At 40.3% G+C, this 16144-nt stretch overlaps 2 pseudogenes; one reads left to right on the forward strand and one right to left on the reverse strand.

Moving 5' to 3' along the window:
- LOC115849907 (RING finger protein 11-like) overlaps positions 1–15186 on the forward strand; it is a 54283-nt pseudogene extending 39097 nt beyond the window's left edge.
- Positions 1–15243, reverse strand: part of LOC115849908 (centrosomal protein of 78 kDa-like) — a 33008-nt pseudogene extending 17765 nt beyond the window's left edge.
- Positions 15244–16144: the final 901 nt, after the last annotated feature.

Genomic DNA, 16144 nt, shown 5'->3' on the forward strand with positions numbered 1-16144 from the left:
AGTGATCACAAAAAGCTTCCCTTCCTCAGGGCCAAAGAGCCCCAGGAGGCTTGGTAGAGCACAGTTCAGACTACACACCTCTGGGCAGAGCACACGCTGGGCGGCTAGTATGCACTAACTCTGTGTGGGCAAGCCATTAGCAGCATTATTTTAGGCGTTATCTTTTCATGTTAGAAGATCACTCAACCCCAGTAGGCAGATGAACTTAGAGGAACTGAGTCCAGGGGCCGCGAAACCACCCAGGAGCTTCTGCCATAGTCCGGGCAAAATGCAATGTGGATGAAGAAGCAAATTTAGGAGGAGGCCAAAATCTACAAGCTAGCCCCACTGGATGCAAGACATGAAGAAAGTTCAGTGAAGGAACTCTGAAGAGAATGGGCTCTGCAATAAATTTTTCTTACAATCAATGTAAAATATTAGGCAAAATTAAGTACAGTGGCCTTCCAGCTCTAATTTCTTTTGATTTCTAACTTATTACTCTGGTTAAGTAAAGTCCCTTCAGAGGTGCGGAACAGTTCCTACACCTGAATGGGATGCAAAGAAAAATCTAATTTCTCTTCACCAGGGGATGAGTTGAACTGTTCTTACAGAAGAGATGACACATGGTGTGAACCCCAGATCCTAGAAAAGGGCCAGGCTCACGATAAGTATTCAACTTTTTGAAAACAAATGAACAATCATTTCCTCTCCTAGATCTTAATGCCCTTTCTCTGCTGGCTACTTTCTTTCAGCTTATAAACATCCTCAATATACTCACTTTAAAAGCCCTCAGACCTATGATTCTTTGGATCTTCTTGTGGGTAACCTAAGTATCTCCCATGCCTTCAAATACCTGTCCTCCCAAAAAGCTCAGATCTGTACCTTGGGCCCAGACCTGTCTACCAGGCCCCTCTAAAGCACTGAAGATGAAGTAAGATCCTCTCCCCACCCCCAATCCCTTTCCTACTGTGCTCTGTATCTCACAAAAAGATGCAGCTGTAAACCGTCACCCACACTTGCTGCCCTTCCTTTTCTAACTGGTCACCAGGCCCCACCCATTCTCTCTCGGATCTGCAAAATCCATTTCAACCTTTTATAACTTAAGTGGGACCCTTAGATTACAATTCACCCTGCACCCAATCAAGTGCCTTCCACATGGAGGTCTGAGTGAGTCTCTAAACCAGAAGTCCATCTCACTGTTCTTTAGGGTTTCCCACAGCCTTTAGGATAAACATCTAAACTTCTGACAGGACAAACAAGGCCCCTTTCTGTTGGGCCCCACTAGGTTTCCAGTATCAACTCTCATTTCTTTCCCAAACACTGAGTTCCAGTCCTGTATCTTAGTTTTGCCATATTTTCTTATATTTCTCCAACTTTGACACACACTGCTCCCTCCTGCCACCCCAGGAGCTTCTACATATCCTTAGAAAGGATGGCACCTCCTCCAAGAAGCCTACCCTGAACTTTCCCTTCCAAGATTCTGTGCTCTGCAAAGGGGAAACATGGGGGGGAGGGATAAGTTAGGAATTTGGGATTAACATATACACACGACTGTATATAAAATAGGTAATCAACAAGGACGTACTGCATAGCATAAGGAACTCTACTCCATATCCTGTAACAACCTGTATGGGAAAAGAATCTGAAAAAGAATGGATATATGTATAATGAAATCACTTTGCTGTACACCTGAAACTAACACAATATTGTAAATCAACTATGCTCCAATATAAAATAAAAATTAAATTAAAAAAAACAAGATTCTGTTCTCTGTAACACCAGAACTCACTTCTTCCCTAGCACTGACTACTGTGCTTGTGTTTACTTGCCGCCCAGTAGAAGGGGACATTACCTAGGGCAGAAGCATCCTCTCCAGCAGCGCTTGGTTCTGACAACTCATTCAAGTGCCAGGATACTCTACACACATAACCTGCTTAATTAATTCTAAGAACCCACAGAAAGGGTGGTTTTTAATGTCATTTTACAAGTGTGGGGATTGTAGTGCAAAAGAAACCTGCCCAGGCCACAGAGAGCATAAACTCTGGAATTCAAACCCTAAGCTGCCTTCACACCAGTGCTCTTTCCACTGTATGATAGGACTATTGAAAAAAAATTTTTTTTTCCTGAGCCCTGTTTTAATGAAAAGGAAATGAAGCTGGGATATATCAATTTCCTAATTGCTTTGGCGTGTACCAGGCAAAGTCATTCAACAGACCAGGTAACATCTGTGGAACAATGAACCATGCTCCAAACTGTGCTAAGTGTTCTACATTGTAGAGTCTATAAGCATTAACAGAGTGCGACCTTGTAACTGCCACAGAGAGTGACCTTGTAACCGCCACAGAGAGTGAGTCCTGTTAAGCCCATGCTACAGATGAGAACACTGAGACCTAGAAGCCTTAAGGCACTCGGCCAGGATCACCGAGCCGGCAGGAGTCCTAGGCCACATGCCCCGTCTAGTGCACGCACACCTGGGCACTGGGCACCGGTTCTAGTGCCCACCCTCCACTTTGTACCATCTAAAACTCTGCTTCGCAGCGCCGACACGAGAGCCCCTGGAAGTGGAAAGTACAAACCCGTCTCGCCAAGCCATGGCTGGAAGAAGCTCTGGATACAGATCGGGGGCAGAGGGTGCTCAGGGGCGGCGCCCAGTCCACCCTGCGCAGGTGGTGGGTGTTGAAGTCCGGCAGGCCCTCCCACAGGGAGGCGCCCACGGCGGGCAGAGGCACCGAATCCTGCAATGCACACAGGTCCTCACAGCGCCAGAAAAATGTCGGCTGTGCTGTCGCGGCACAGCTTCACTCAGTGATGATGGGCCGAGCGTGGCCTCGGGGACGCTGGCTGCACACAGGATGCCCACACACGCCTGGAAGACCCGGCTAGCCTCCTGGCCCCTCATGCGGCCATCTCAGTCCAGGGAGTGGTAATAAGGATCAAAGTGGTAAAGGTCTTGCATTCTTCTTCTTGCATTATTTCAAAACCGGCATCGCTGGCGTCAGGCAGTCCGGTAACTGGGTCCCGCGGACCGGTAATTGGGTTCATTTGCCTCTGCCTTATCTGCCTGCCATCTGCTTCCTGAAATGCAAACAGCTACACAGGGTGATTTGCTACAAGACAGTGCAGGGAGCTTAAGCACCAGATGCAGGATGTAATTTACACTGATAGCTAGGGAGTGATAGGAACAGGATGTAATTTAGCTTTGTGAAACTTACATCTAGTTACAGACAGTACAAATCAGTAACAGTTTAAATAAAACTAGGATCGATTAACCCTTTCAGGCCAGTTTATGTGTCTTCTCTAGACTGTTCACTGTCCCCTTTACTTTCCTTATTTTCTGGAGAGGAAAAACTTCATTTCTATTTTTGCTGGAACACTATTATGCTTAGTGAAATAAGTCAAACAGAGAAAGACAAATAGGGTATGTTATCACTCGCATGTGGAATCTAAAAAATAAACAATAAATGTAACAGAAAGGAAATGAACGCACAGATGTAGACATCAAAGCAGTGGTTACCAGTGGGTAGAGGGAAGGGGGGAGGGGCAAGATAGGGGTAGGGGAGGGGATGAAGAGGCACAAACTACTATGCATAAAATAAGTAAGCTATAAGGATAGCCAATGTTTTATAATAACTTTAAATGGAGTATAATCTATAAAAATATTGAATCACTGGGTTCTAATATATTGTTATTACAATATAATACTGTAAATCAACTATACTTCAATTTAAAAAATGATCACCACAGTACGTCTAGTTAACATCCATTACCATACATGGTAGAAATCTTTTTTTCTTGTGATGAGGACTTTTAAGATCTACTCTCTTAGCAAATTTTAAATATGCAATACGGTATTATTAACTATAGTCACATCCCCAGGACTTATTTATCACTGGCAGTTTGTACATATTGACCACCTTTACCCATTTCACCCACCCTCCACCCCCTGCCTCTATGAGCTTTTTTTTTTTTTTTTTTTTTTTTTCTCTATGAGCTTTTTTAAAAATTCCATATAAAGTGAGATCATACAGGATTTTTCTTTCTCTGTCTGACAGATGGGGAAGTGCCTTAAGTCCCCCACTTCGGATGACATCTCCCTGCCTCACAAGTCTCAGTCCGGCTGGGCTAGCTTTGGCAAAGGGACGGAGCTGGATCAGGAGCCGCTGCTGCCATATCAGGATCAAGTTCCAGTTTTGGTCTATCATCCAACACCTAGCCAGACTCGCCTAGCAACACAGCTGAGAGGAACAAAATAGGATAGCTCAAAAGTATAGGCCTCATACAGCATCAGCCTAAAGGAGTTTATGACCCTGGAAGAAACGGATCAGAAAAAAGAATCCGGGGGGCTTCCCTGGTGGTGCACTGGCTAAAGTCTCTGCACTCCCAATGCAGGGGGCCCGGGTTCGTTCCCTGGTCATGGAACTAGATCCCACACGCATGCCGCAACTAAGAGTTTGCATGCCGTAACTAAGGAGCCCACCGCCTGCAACTAAGACCCAGCGCAACCAAAAAAAAAAAAATCAATCAATAAAATAAAACAAATATTATAAAAAAAGATCCAGGAGTGTGTGATCTGTATGATGGACTTTGTTTATGAGAACCCAATTTGATTTCTGCTGTGTATGCAGGTCACCTGGGCTGTACAGATGACTGGCTGATGAGATCCTTCACATGCCCCTCCTGCATGGAGACAGTTGATGCAGCACTGCTTTTGTCCTACGAGACTAACTGAGCCAGTGTCTCTCGCCTGACTTCAAGAGAACCATCATTTTTGGTGGTTTTGATCTTTTGTCGTTGAGCCCAAAGAGCGGGGGATTAGGGATTAAGATCATGCATGAAAGTTTCCTAAAAATTCCTGAACGGCTTCAGATGTTGGGGAAAAGTACGTGATATTTTAGAAATTCAGGGGGAAAAGTACGATGCTATTTTTATGTAAAGCCTTCGCCCAGTGTTTAAAAATATAATTGTATTTAGATCTTGTTATTGCTCCAGTACATAGGATTTGTGTAAAGTATTACATTAGCTATAAATGTTTCAATTGTGTGTAGAAGATTAGGAGAAAGATACTGGTTGTTTTTCCTAAGTGAGATATCTTTCTTCTTCCCCATACCCAAATTCTTTTCTGAAGTTGCTGGCATTTGGGTCAAGGTTTTATTTAAAGCTACATTTTATAACACTGGCACAAAAAAGGTAGTTTTAAGCTTTTTTGCATAGTTCTTTTTTTTTTTTTTTAGAATAAACATAGAGCATTTATTTTTTACTTTATAGGAACTCCACAAGTTAAGGTCCCATTGTTTTTTTGCTGTGATTGTTGTTACTATTGATGTTGCTGTTTTCTGTCTTTGCTGGTTCTTTCTAATCTACCATTTGTCGTTATTGGCATACAGTCATCTCAGGGTCACAAGATAGCTGCTGTAAAACCAAGTATCATATTCTAACAAAACAAGGAGGAAGCAGAAAAAGAGTCCCAATGGTCATTTTCCTAATGCATATTTATCTTTTTTCAGAGAAAAATATCATTCTCATAAGCACAATAACAGCCTTCCCCTAATTACTCATTTGCCAAAACAGACTGATATGACCATTCATAAGACAATTCATGGCAAAGAGGGATATGATAATGATTGCCTCAGCCTAATAAGGATTTATCCACGAAAGCTGAATGCTTCACTCCTCAAAGAAATCAACACTTTTCTACATACAAAACACAAGTCTCTTGAAGGGTTCTTCATAAGTGCATTATAGAAGAATTTAGTATGTCATAAGCACTTAAGGATTTGACATTCAACTGTAGTAGTATCCATGTTGGTTAATTTTCTTACAAGCCCCATGATGAGTTTGAGAAAAACTGAAAGAATTACAGTATCAGGTTCTATTAAATCCTTACATGTATCTTGCTTAAGTTTTGGTTCATTAATTTATATCCAACTACATAAAGCAAATTTGGAGGAAAAATAAATAAATAAATAAATAAATAAATTAGATTTAGGTCTCCAAATATTTTCATAGGAAGATGTCCACCATATATTAAATTATAAACCAGAATGTCTAAATACTATACCATTAAATCACATGTACAGTCAGTGCTGTATATCCAACGGTTCCATATCCTGCAGACATGGAAGGCCGACAATACTACACCATTTTACATACGGGAGTTGAGCATCCGAGGATTTTGGTATCTATGGGGAGTCCTAAAACCAATCCCCTGCAGATACCAAGGGACCATTGTATATGCTTATATCTGCATTTTTTATGTCTCAAAAAATATGTGCTAAATTATTACTGGTGGTCACCTCTGAGTAGGGGGCAAAATTGCCTTCCCTTCCACTTCCTACATTTCTCTGACTGCATTTGTTGCATTCAGCTTACATTACTACTGTAAACAGAACAATTTAAACATGGTCTGCCTCTTGGGGTTGGCAACTCACCTGCAGATGTGGTAGCCAGTCCTGTTTAAACCATGGGTACAGTGGACACCAATAAGTCTGTCTATAAAACAGGGAATATGGAATTAAGTAAGCGAAGTAGATACACTAAAAACAAGTTATACAATTTTCTGAAGAGTAGCGTTTATTAGTTACCAAAACACGACCACTAACCTGAAAAGGAAAAACTCTGAAGAAAGAGTGTTTTTGCAGGAACGTACTATCAAGAATTAACTACTATAAAGTCAAAATTCATTGTCTCTGGGAAATTTTGCATAGCCTCCAATCAGATGCAATAGCGTGGACTGGAGAATGCCCATCAGGAACTGACCTGACTATAGAAAAAGGGAGTGGAAACACAAAAACAAAAACAGGCTACCAGAAGAATAGAATTTGTTTTTGAGTGAAACAAATGGAATGCCTTCAATTTTAATGCTCAATATTAAAAAGAACAAACGGTTTCTGAAGTGCTCTTGGGGTCCCAAAGCACTTCCATTCCTTCTCTCATTCACTGCTCCTCACATACTATGCGTCTATGTGCTTGTGGACTTCCCAGGTTAACTAGTATCGTTTTTATTTCACAATGAAAAAGTAAGGCTTGAGACGTAAGCCCAAGCTGCACAGCAGGCAAACAGAAAAAAGACTAGAATCGAGTCTCAGATTTTTCCAACTATGCCACAGTAATTCGTGGTCCAGCACTTAAAAAAAATTATATGAGAAAGTAAATATAAAACATCAACATGTAGCTGATCTCTGCAAAAGATGTCTGTGACTAGGTGGTGACTAGGTCTGTGACTAGGTCTGTGACTATGTCTGTGACTAGGTGGTGTCTGGCATTCGTCATCTGCCTGGATTACTACCGCCCTATAATTCTAACAGTCTCTTCTATTTCAACTGATCCTCCACATGGAAGATGTTATCTTTCTAAAATATAAACTAGGCTGGATTGCTCTGTTGCTTGAACATCTTCACTAAGCACAGAATAGAGCCCAGGTTGTTAGCACAGCATTGAGAACTCTTTATAAACAAATATCAGTCTGTCTCTCCAACTGAATTATAAGTTCAAACTATGACTTACAAGGACCTACATCATCCACCTCCCTCCTTTGCCCTGCCAGCCTCCCCTGATCTCATTCTCTACTGCCCTGCCCTCACTCACTTTCCCCTGTCCAGCCACACTGGCTTCCTTACTATTCCTCAAACATGCCAAGCACAGTCGTGCCTCAGGGACTTTGCACCTACTATTCCTTCTGCTTCAGAACACACCCTCCCACCCCATTTCCACTCTCCCAGAACACACCCTCCCACCCCATCTCCACTCTCCCAGATAGCCAATGGCTTGTTTCTCACTTCAAGGCTCTGCTCAATCGACATCTTAATAGAGGGGACTTCCCTGATCACCTACCACATTCCCTCACCTCTTCATCTTCTTTTGTTATTCTCCAAAGCATTTACCACCACTTCACACTCCATATATTGACTTATTTATTCATCTCTCTCCCCCACTAGAATGGAAAATACGTAAGGGCAAGAACTTTGTTCTCTTCCTACTTCCTAGAACAGTGCCTTCAACTTAGAAGGTGTTATACAAATATTTGCTGAAAATCAATGTATGACTTCTTTGCCCTTTCACACTACCCTCTAGTCACACCAGAGGCTGCCCCTCCAGAGCACAAGTTCAAGCCCTGTGCCTTCTGTACCTGTCCCCAATACCTGGGCTGTCCTTTCCTCATTCTGGCAAAATCCTCTTCCCCCAAGCCCAGCTCCAACGCTGTCTCCTCAGTCAGGCCTTCCTCAATTTCTCCTCTATATTCCTGCTGCACTTGATTCTTTTATCATAATTAACCCACTTATACTCACTACATGTTTCTCTTCCTAGATAACTGTAAGTTGCTACTGAACAAAGACTTCTACTCACCTCTGTATCCCCGTGCCCTAACAACAAACCTATAAGCCTCTCGGTGTTTACTGAAACAATTTATTTTCTGAGTCTCTACCAATCCTAGGGAATGCATAGTATAGTCTCCTCCTCATTATCAGTGAGCCTGGCACCTGTGGGAGGGCCTTACAGCAGAGGAGAGTCACCAATGGATCATAACTAAGGTCCTGAGACAGCAATGGCAGACAGCATGGTGAAGTTAGCCCACTCCATGCAGAAGACCCACAGAGGAGTCAGCATATGCAACGGACTACACTTGGTATAACATGTGAACAATCAAGGTTTACAAACGTGTTCTCATGCACTTGTAAGGATCTTCTAGCCCACGCGGAACAGACAGAACACACACAAAGGAGCCTGGAGGAAGTGAGTAGGCCGGCAGCTGTGCCCTAACATCTTAAGAGGGAACATTTCTGTGACTACAGTTTAAACAAATCAGATAATTTGCCTCCTTTCTAGACACCCTGGTTATCACAGGACAGGCCAAGCCTCTCAAGTTTTAAAGCTAAAGTACACAGAAGGTCTGTGAATAGGGCTTAAGATATTTAAGAGCTAGTACCTGCATTAAGCAACCAGGTTATAGAATGAAAATTTATCTTGAAATTCCAGTCTCTCCCTCTCTCTCTCGCCTCCTATCCCCTATCTTCCCACCTCCATCTCTATTCCTTCTCCCCTATTTCCTGTTTTATGTATATATGTGCATCATTTTATATATACACGGAATATTTACTGTCTGTTACGTTTATTTAATAAAGTGCACACTCCTCAGGCTAAATTTAGAAAGAGGACAAAATGAACACTTTCACATGGGCGTCAGTGGTGTTCCAAAGACAAAAGATTCCTCAGTCTTAAAACATGGCAAACACCATGTTCCTTCTGATAGTTAGATGCTAGAAAAAGGCAAGTGGATCCTTAAAATTCACACGCTATTAAGACCTACTATCAACAGAGTAGATCTTAAAGCGGAAACAAGAAAACACCAGCCTTTTAAGTTCTTCCTGTCTGAAGATAAGAATAAGAGGTGGTAGTGTTCTTCCTCACTTGCACCGAAGTGTAAAAGCAGCAAAAATATCTTAAACACATATATGATGAGGAAGCCGCTCTTCTGGTCCACTCTGTTTTGTTTTGCTTCTAGGGATCTGTCTCACTCGGAACCTTTGCTTTTTGTTTTCTCTTTTATATATGCTAAGAACCCGAGAGTCTTAACCTTTTCTTCCACCTCTCAACCAATAAATACGACAAAAGAACGTTTTAATGTTTTTATGTATTTTCCATTCAAATTTTTAAAAAAGAGATAAGTAAGCTAGCTCAGTTCATATTTCTCACAAAAATCACTTTCCAAACTAAATTGTTTGTGACCATAAACAGGAAAAACACCGTACTCTATTAGCACCATCTGACATTTCCACCTTAATGTTACCAAACACAACTTGACACTAATGTCAGAACTATTAAAAATGTTAAAAACCCCCAAGCCCACTCAAAATGCATACCAAAGTTCAGGTAAAGGAAAAACAGAAACAAAAGCAACTCACCGTTATTTTTATGTTCTTTCAGAAACCCATTAACAGCACACTGGAATTTAAAACTAGCGTCGTCATCTGACACCTGATGCCCAATTGTACAAATTTTTAAATAAGGAATAGTTTCTGGTAAGTCCTATAAGGCAAAACCATGAAAATATGTATTATTTCCTTTGTAGCGAAAGAATAAAAAATTAATTAGAGAAGGCAGACTATAAACCAGGAGAGTACATTAAACTTAGTATGTCAGTCATTCTGATGAGAGCCATTTTTTCCAAAGCTGCTTTAACCAGTAATTATCACTTGATTTTCATTAAAACTGCAGAACGGACAGTTACCAGGCATGCAAAAGGAAAAGCAAATCTATATGAATGAATGCACATGTAACTCAAAATGATATAAACGGTTCTACCTACATTTATGTTCTATCTTACATTTCAAGGGCCATAAAGCGGCTGTGATTTAAGGAGAGTAGTAGAATAGAGTCAGAAGAACTTGGATTCGAATTAGGAAATAGAGGCAATTTCAGGCATTGTTGAGAACTGGTATTCTTGGGGTGGGAGAAAGTAGACTATCAATAGAAGACAGAAAAGGATAAGTGAAAATTCTCTAGTTCTGAATTTAAATGGAAAGTAGCAGCAGGAACATATGACATATTTTAAAAATATAAACAAACATACATATTTCCTAGCTCTGACCACTGAAAAAGTCTAGAAACAACTGATGTCATGTTAAAAGGACTCAGGAGTCACTGAGAAGCTCCAACTGGCCAAAGATAGGGCCTCAGTTAGAATAATAACTGTAACGGAGTCCACGGTGATAGGAATAAATAAAATTTTACAAAACTGCTCACCACTGGAGGATATTTGTGAATCAACTCATTATTCTGAAAACTGTTAAATAAAAGAAGAGAATCATGCCTCTACAACTGGGCAACCAAACAGTTGATGAGGGGAATCTTCTCCTCGTACAAATATACCCAGCTAATAAGTGAAAAAAAGAACAACAGAATTCACCATTCTTTGAAGCCTCAACTGAATTAATGGATGTAGGTATGAATCATCAGTGACTGCTAATACCACAGAAAGAGACAATTATACATGTCTCCATGGAAGAACACATCATCACCTATGAAACTGTCTCGCCAAAACAAAACATGCAAGCTTCATTCGGATCAACTACCAATTTACAGGAAAAAAAAGGATTGAAGAATATGTTACCAACACATGGAATGTAATCATCGACATCTAGATGGGACAAATTACCTGGTTTCTTTAAAATCAAAATTCAAGGAGGAAAAAAAACGTGAGAGAGACATGGAGGGAGAACTTATAGATTAAACAAGACTTCAGAGACCTAACAATCCACGGCAAAGTGTGGACCTTATTGGGATCTAATTCAAAATTCTTATAAACAATTTTTTATGACGTTTAGGAGACAACTGCAAATTTGAGCACTCCCTGGGTATTTAATATTAAAAAATGATATTAAGGAATAAAAGTCCAATATTTTACATGCACGTACCAAAAACGTACAGGTGTAATTACATGTTGTCTTGGAGCTGCTTCAAGATAATATGGAATGGGGTGAAACAGGTGGGCGTATAGATAAAACATGACAGCCATCAGTTGGTAAATAAGAAAGCTGGATGAGTTCATGGGTATACAAGGAACATTCACAGTATTTTTATACTTTTGTATATGGTTAAAATTTGTGATAATTGTTTAAAAACAAGACAACACTGTAGAAAACAGTTTGGCACTTTCTCAAAGGTTAAACGTAGAGCTACCGTATGATCCAACAACTCTGCTACTACCTACGCTGCACATCTAACAGAACTGAAAGCAGGGATTTGAACAAATATCTGTACACCAATGATCATAGCAGCATGATTCACAATACCTACAAGGTGGAAAACAACCAAGTGTCAATCAACCGTTGAATAACAAACTATGGTCTATATACACACAATGGGATTTTCTAAGCCAAAAAAGAAACGGCATTTCTTTACGTGCTATAACATGGATGAACCTTGAAAACACGATGTTTAGTGCAATAAGCCAGACACAGAAGGACAAATACTGCAGATTCCACTTACACAAGGTACCTAGAATAGGCCAATTCACAGAGACAGAAAATAGAATAGAGGTTACCAAGGGTTGGTGGGAGGGAAAATGGGGTTGTTACTGTTTGATGGTTACAGAGTTTTTGTTGAGGATGATGAAAAAGTTTTGGTTATAGACAGTGGTGATGGTTACACAACACTGTGACTGTACTTAATGCCACTGAACTGCATATTTATAAATGGTTAAAATAAATATGATTTATCTATATTTTACCACAATAAAAAAAAAGGAATAACAGAGCTGAAATTTCAATTCTTCCGAGAGTCAGTTTCATCATCTGTAAAATTAGTAATTGTAGTTGTCTATCCTCTGAGCTTAGTGCAGAGTAAGCACTCAGTAGGAGATATCAGTACTACTTCCACTTCAAGAGCAAAGGACTGCTGTGAAGATTAACTAAGTCAATGGATATGAAAGAACTTTCTAAATGACAAACTGCTCTACAAATATTAAAAGACATTAGGTGTTACTGTCTCCCAAGGCCATGGAACAGGTCAGAAGAAGGATAATTCTTTTGCACTGGAATGTCCTACATGGGCCAAGAGAATATATGGGTTTCTGTACTATATCAGAAGGCATTAGGAAAAGGAAGCATAAAACTTAGAGAACAATTGTCTTTTACAGTGATGCTTAAACATGCTCAGGCAACTGCTTAAAATAAGTGCTAAAGACATAATGGACATACCTTTCTTTCTTTTTAGGATACTACTGTAACTACTAAAAGTTTACTTCATTTTCAAAATATAGAACATGGAAGCTTACAGAATTTCTTAAGCATATCTAGAGCCAACTGCCAAATACTATAGTTCAATTCATATCTTTAATCTCATTTTGAAACAGCAATTACAGGAAACCACTAGCTTCCCTTTTTGAACCCATGAGAGAAGGCCAGGATTCACCTTAGCATAAGATGATAACTACTGAACTACTATGAATTATTACAGTATCAGAAAGGTCATTTTCAATTACGGCTTCCATTTACCTCTGGCTTATAACAGCGGCGAATATATGTTAAGTCAATAATCAGCCCAAGTTCTTCATTCTGTCCTTGGATTTTGTTAAGAAATCCAAGGGGGAGAAACGTTCTTCTGGAGCAAGATTCTTTTCAAAACTCTGTCAGAAAGAATAAAATAAGGAAGAACATATTTTTAAAATCCTTTACTACATTATCCATTTATTCAAAACCTGTGATGCTAACATATGAGATTCAAAGTAAAGTTTCCTCCTCTGGAGTTTACAAGCGATATTACAATCCTTTCTTCCAGAGAGATTAGACGGAAGAAAATAAGCTCACTTCTATATAGTTATTTCTATGTTTGTTTATTTCATGTTGGTCTCCTAACCTGACTGTAAACTCTGAGAAGGCAGGGACCACATCAATTTTGCCCACCACTGTATTGCCAGCTCCAAGCAGATTGCCTGTAAATAGACACATAAATAAATACTTCTTGAATATCTACCTATATAAAGGATGGCTAAATATTCTTTTATGTATTGGTTTATTTATGTACTCTGTTTGATTGATCTGTTTGGTTATTCAAGTGCCAGCAACACAATTTTCTTTTCAAATTAGTAGACTAGTTTTAGAGCAGTTTGAGTTTCACAGCAAAACTGAGCAATATGTACACAGTTCCCAGTTATACTCTCTCTCCTTCATCCCACACATCCTTCCCCATTATCAACATGCCATACCAGTGTGCTTCATTTGTTAGAATTCATGAACCAACACTGGCACATCATTATCAATCAAAGTCCATAGTTTACTGCATTCATGGTACAAGTAACTGACTATTTATTTCTAGTATAGTCATCCCCAAACATTTACATACTGAGATACATATTACTTTCTTATAAATTACTTTATTCTTTATTTATAGTTAGCGCATTCCATTGTTGTATTTTTAAAATTTTATTAAGTACAAAAGTAGGTTGTATTTATCTATGAATTCCATTTCTGGATAGTAAAAGAGGTATTAAAAAGTATTTGCTATAAAAAGGGAAAATGGAGTACGATGGGGTTGAGAGCCAGGGCTCTATATGGAGAATTCAGATTTCTGAAAGAATACGGTATTAACTTTTGCTTACCTTTTTTTAAGGAACTTTGAAAGCAATGAAACGAGTCCCAGGCATCCGCTGTTCAACTGGGAGATAGTCTTTCCACCTGTTAATATATTTTTTGTTAGGCAAATTTTATGTTAGGCTGTCTCCCTGCGTAGGATGAATGCGCCTTGAAAATGGAAATCATATCCCTCTAGGGTAGGTCCCTCTTCTTTCTGCTTTACATTTTGCTGCTCCACTTATTCAACCCCACCTAGTAATAACCTATACTTCCCTTGTTCCTGTTTTCCCATCTTGAAAACAGATAAAAGGCAACAAAACAATGCAAAGGTCTCAACAAATAAGGGATATCTAAAACCAGAGATGGCCAGAACTTCTGTATCCCTGATAAAACCTAGCCCGCTGTTGACTACTAAGGTATCATTAATACATGCGTGTTGACTGAAATAGTTTAAACTCAATTCTTCCACTTCACAATTTACTTTTAGTTCTTATACAAAACCTGATAATAAAATTCCTTAATGCTAGGAAACACAGTGAAGAATAATATCTGAACTGATTTTTGTAAGATTAGTTCGAAAATTCGGCGGTACCGGTGCGTTTTTTCACTCAAACTTAGTTCCAGTGACTATTACTCACATTTTCTGTGCCTAAACAACACAGCTTGAGGAACTGAAGGGGATTCCATCCTGGTAATTAAGGAGGGTCCCCAACACTGACAGTCCCATCTTAAAAAGCAGTCCCTCTGCATTTTACCCGAGGAGCAATGGCCAGAGCCTCCGTTTTAAAACGATGGGGAGAAATCAGAACATCACACACTGTCCCTTTCAGCTACTGTGAACTGAGCCGCGAGACGACCAGTACCCCCTAGCACAGCGCGGACGGGCCAGCGCGCGGAGGCAACAGTCACAGGAGACAGCACAAGATACGAAGCCCAGGCCCAGGGGCCAAGCCGTATTACCTTTCCGAGATGTGCTTTCCGCCCTTCCTCCTGGCCGACGAACGTCCGTCCGGAAAAGCCGCGACGCTGACCCCAGCGCCCACGGGCATGATGCCACTGGCTCATGCGACCCCCAAGATGCCGCCCACCCAATGCCAAGAGTGCAAAAGTCGCCAACCCGGCGCCCCCGGTGCCAGCACAGGGCCCCGAACCACAAGCGCCCATGCACAAACCCACGCAGCTCGCCGGCCTCCTTCTACTGCGCATGCGCCACCGCGCGTCGAGATGACGTCATTACGCCGGCCGACTGAGACGCTTCCTTAGTAAAGAGGAGTCTGACGCCTGCAATTCCCTCCCTTGCCGTAAGATGGTAGCAGAGGTCCATTAGTTCGTGTGTTTACCCTTCAGAATTCCAATCATGGGACATGGAAAGTTGTCCCACTCTCCCAGTATCTTGTGTGGTTCTTTCAGATATTTCCCAAGTGTTTACATTCACACTTGTTATATCTTGTATGTAAGTATTTCTACGTAGTGGAGCTCCTGTATTTTATACAAGAGCAGCATAATATACATAGTCTACAATCTGTCTTGGATAGTGATCTTCCCAGTCAATTTTTGCGTACATACATTCCATTCTCTTTAATAGCTGCGTCACATTACATAATTTACATGGCCAGTCCAATATTGATGGACTTTTAGTTGTTTTCAGTTTGGGGATATTTTGTTTCTGTCCTCTGTTACAGATAGGCTGCAATGTGAACATATACACATTGTATACATGTGTATAGCTATATATAAATTTCTAGAACTAGAATTTCTGGAAAGAAAGAGATGCAAACTTAAAATATTGATTTTCAATCAATCTAATCTTCCTAATCAACCTTCAAAAATATTCTATCAACTTATACTCCACTCACAGTGAAACATTTATTGGGTTTCTATTATGTGCCTGGTATCATGCTGGAGGTTGACAGTATGTATTTACATTTTAGACAATACCAAAAAATGCCTGAGAGAGATAAGAGTGGAGCTCAAGTATAACACTTCCTCACAGTATCAGGCATAGGGATCTGTACCTGTTAGAAAAACTATGAATCCTGCCACAAGTGGAACAGCAAAGAACAGCATGTCCTACAGTAGGTCTGAAGGTATAACAG

The sequence above is a fragment of the Globicephala melas genome, chromosome 6, assembly GCF_963455315.2.
Source record: "Globicephala melas chromosome 6, mGloMel1.2, whole genome shotgun sequence".
Classification (NCBI taxonomy): domain Eukaryota; kingdom Metazoa; phylum Chordata; class Mammalia; order Artiodactyla; family Delphinidae; genus Globicephala; species Globicephala melas.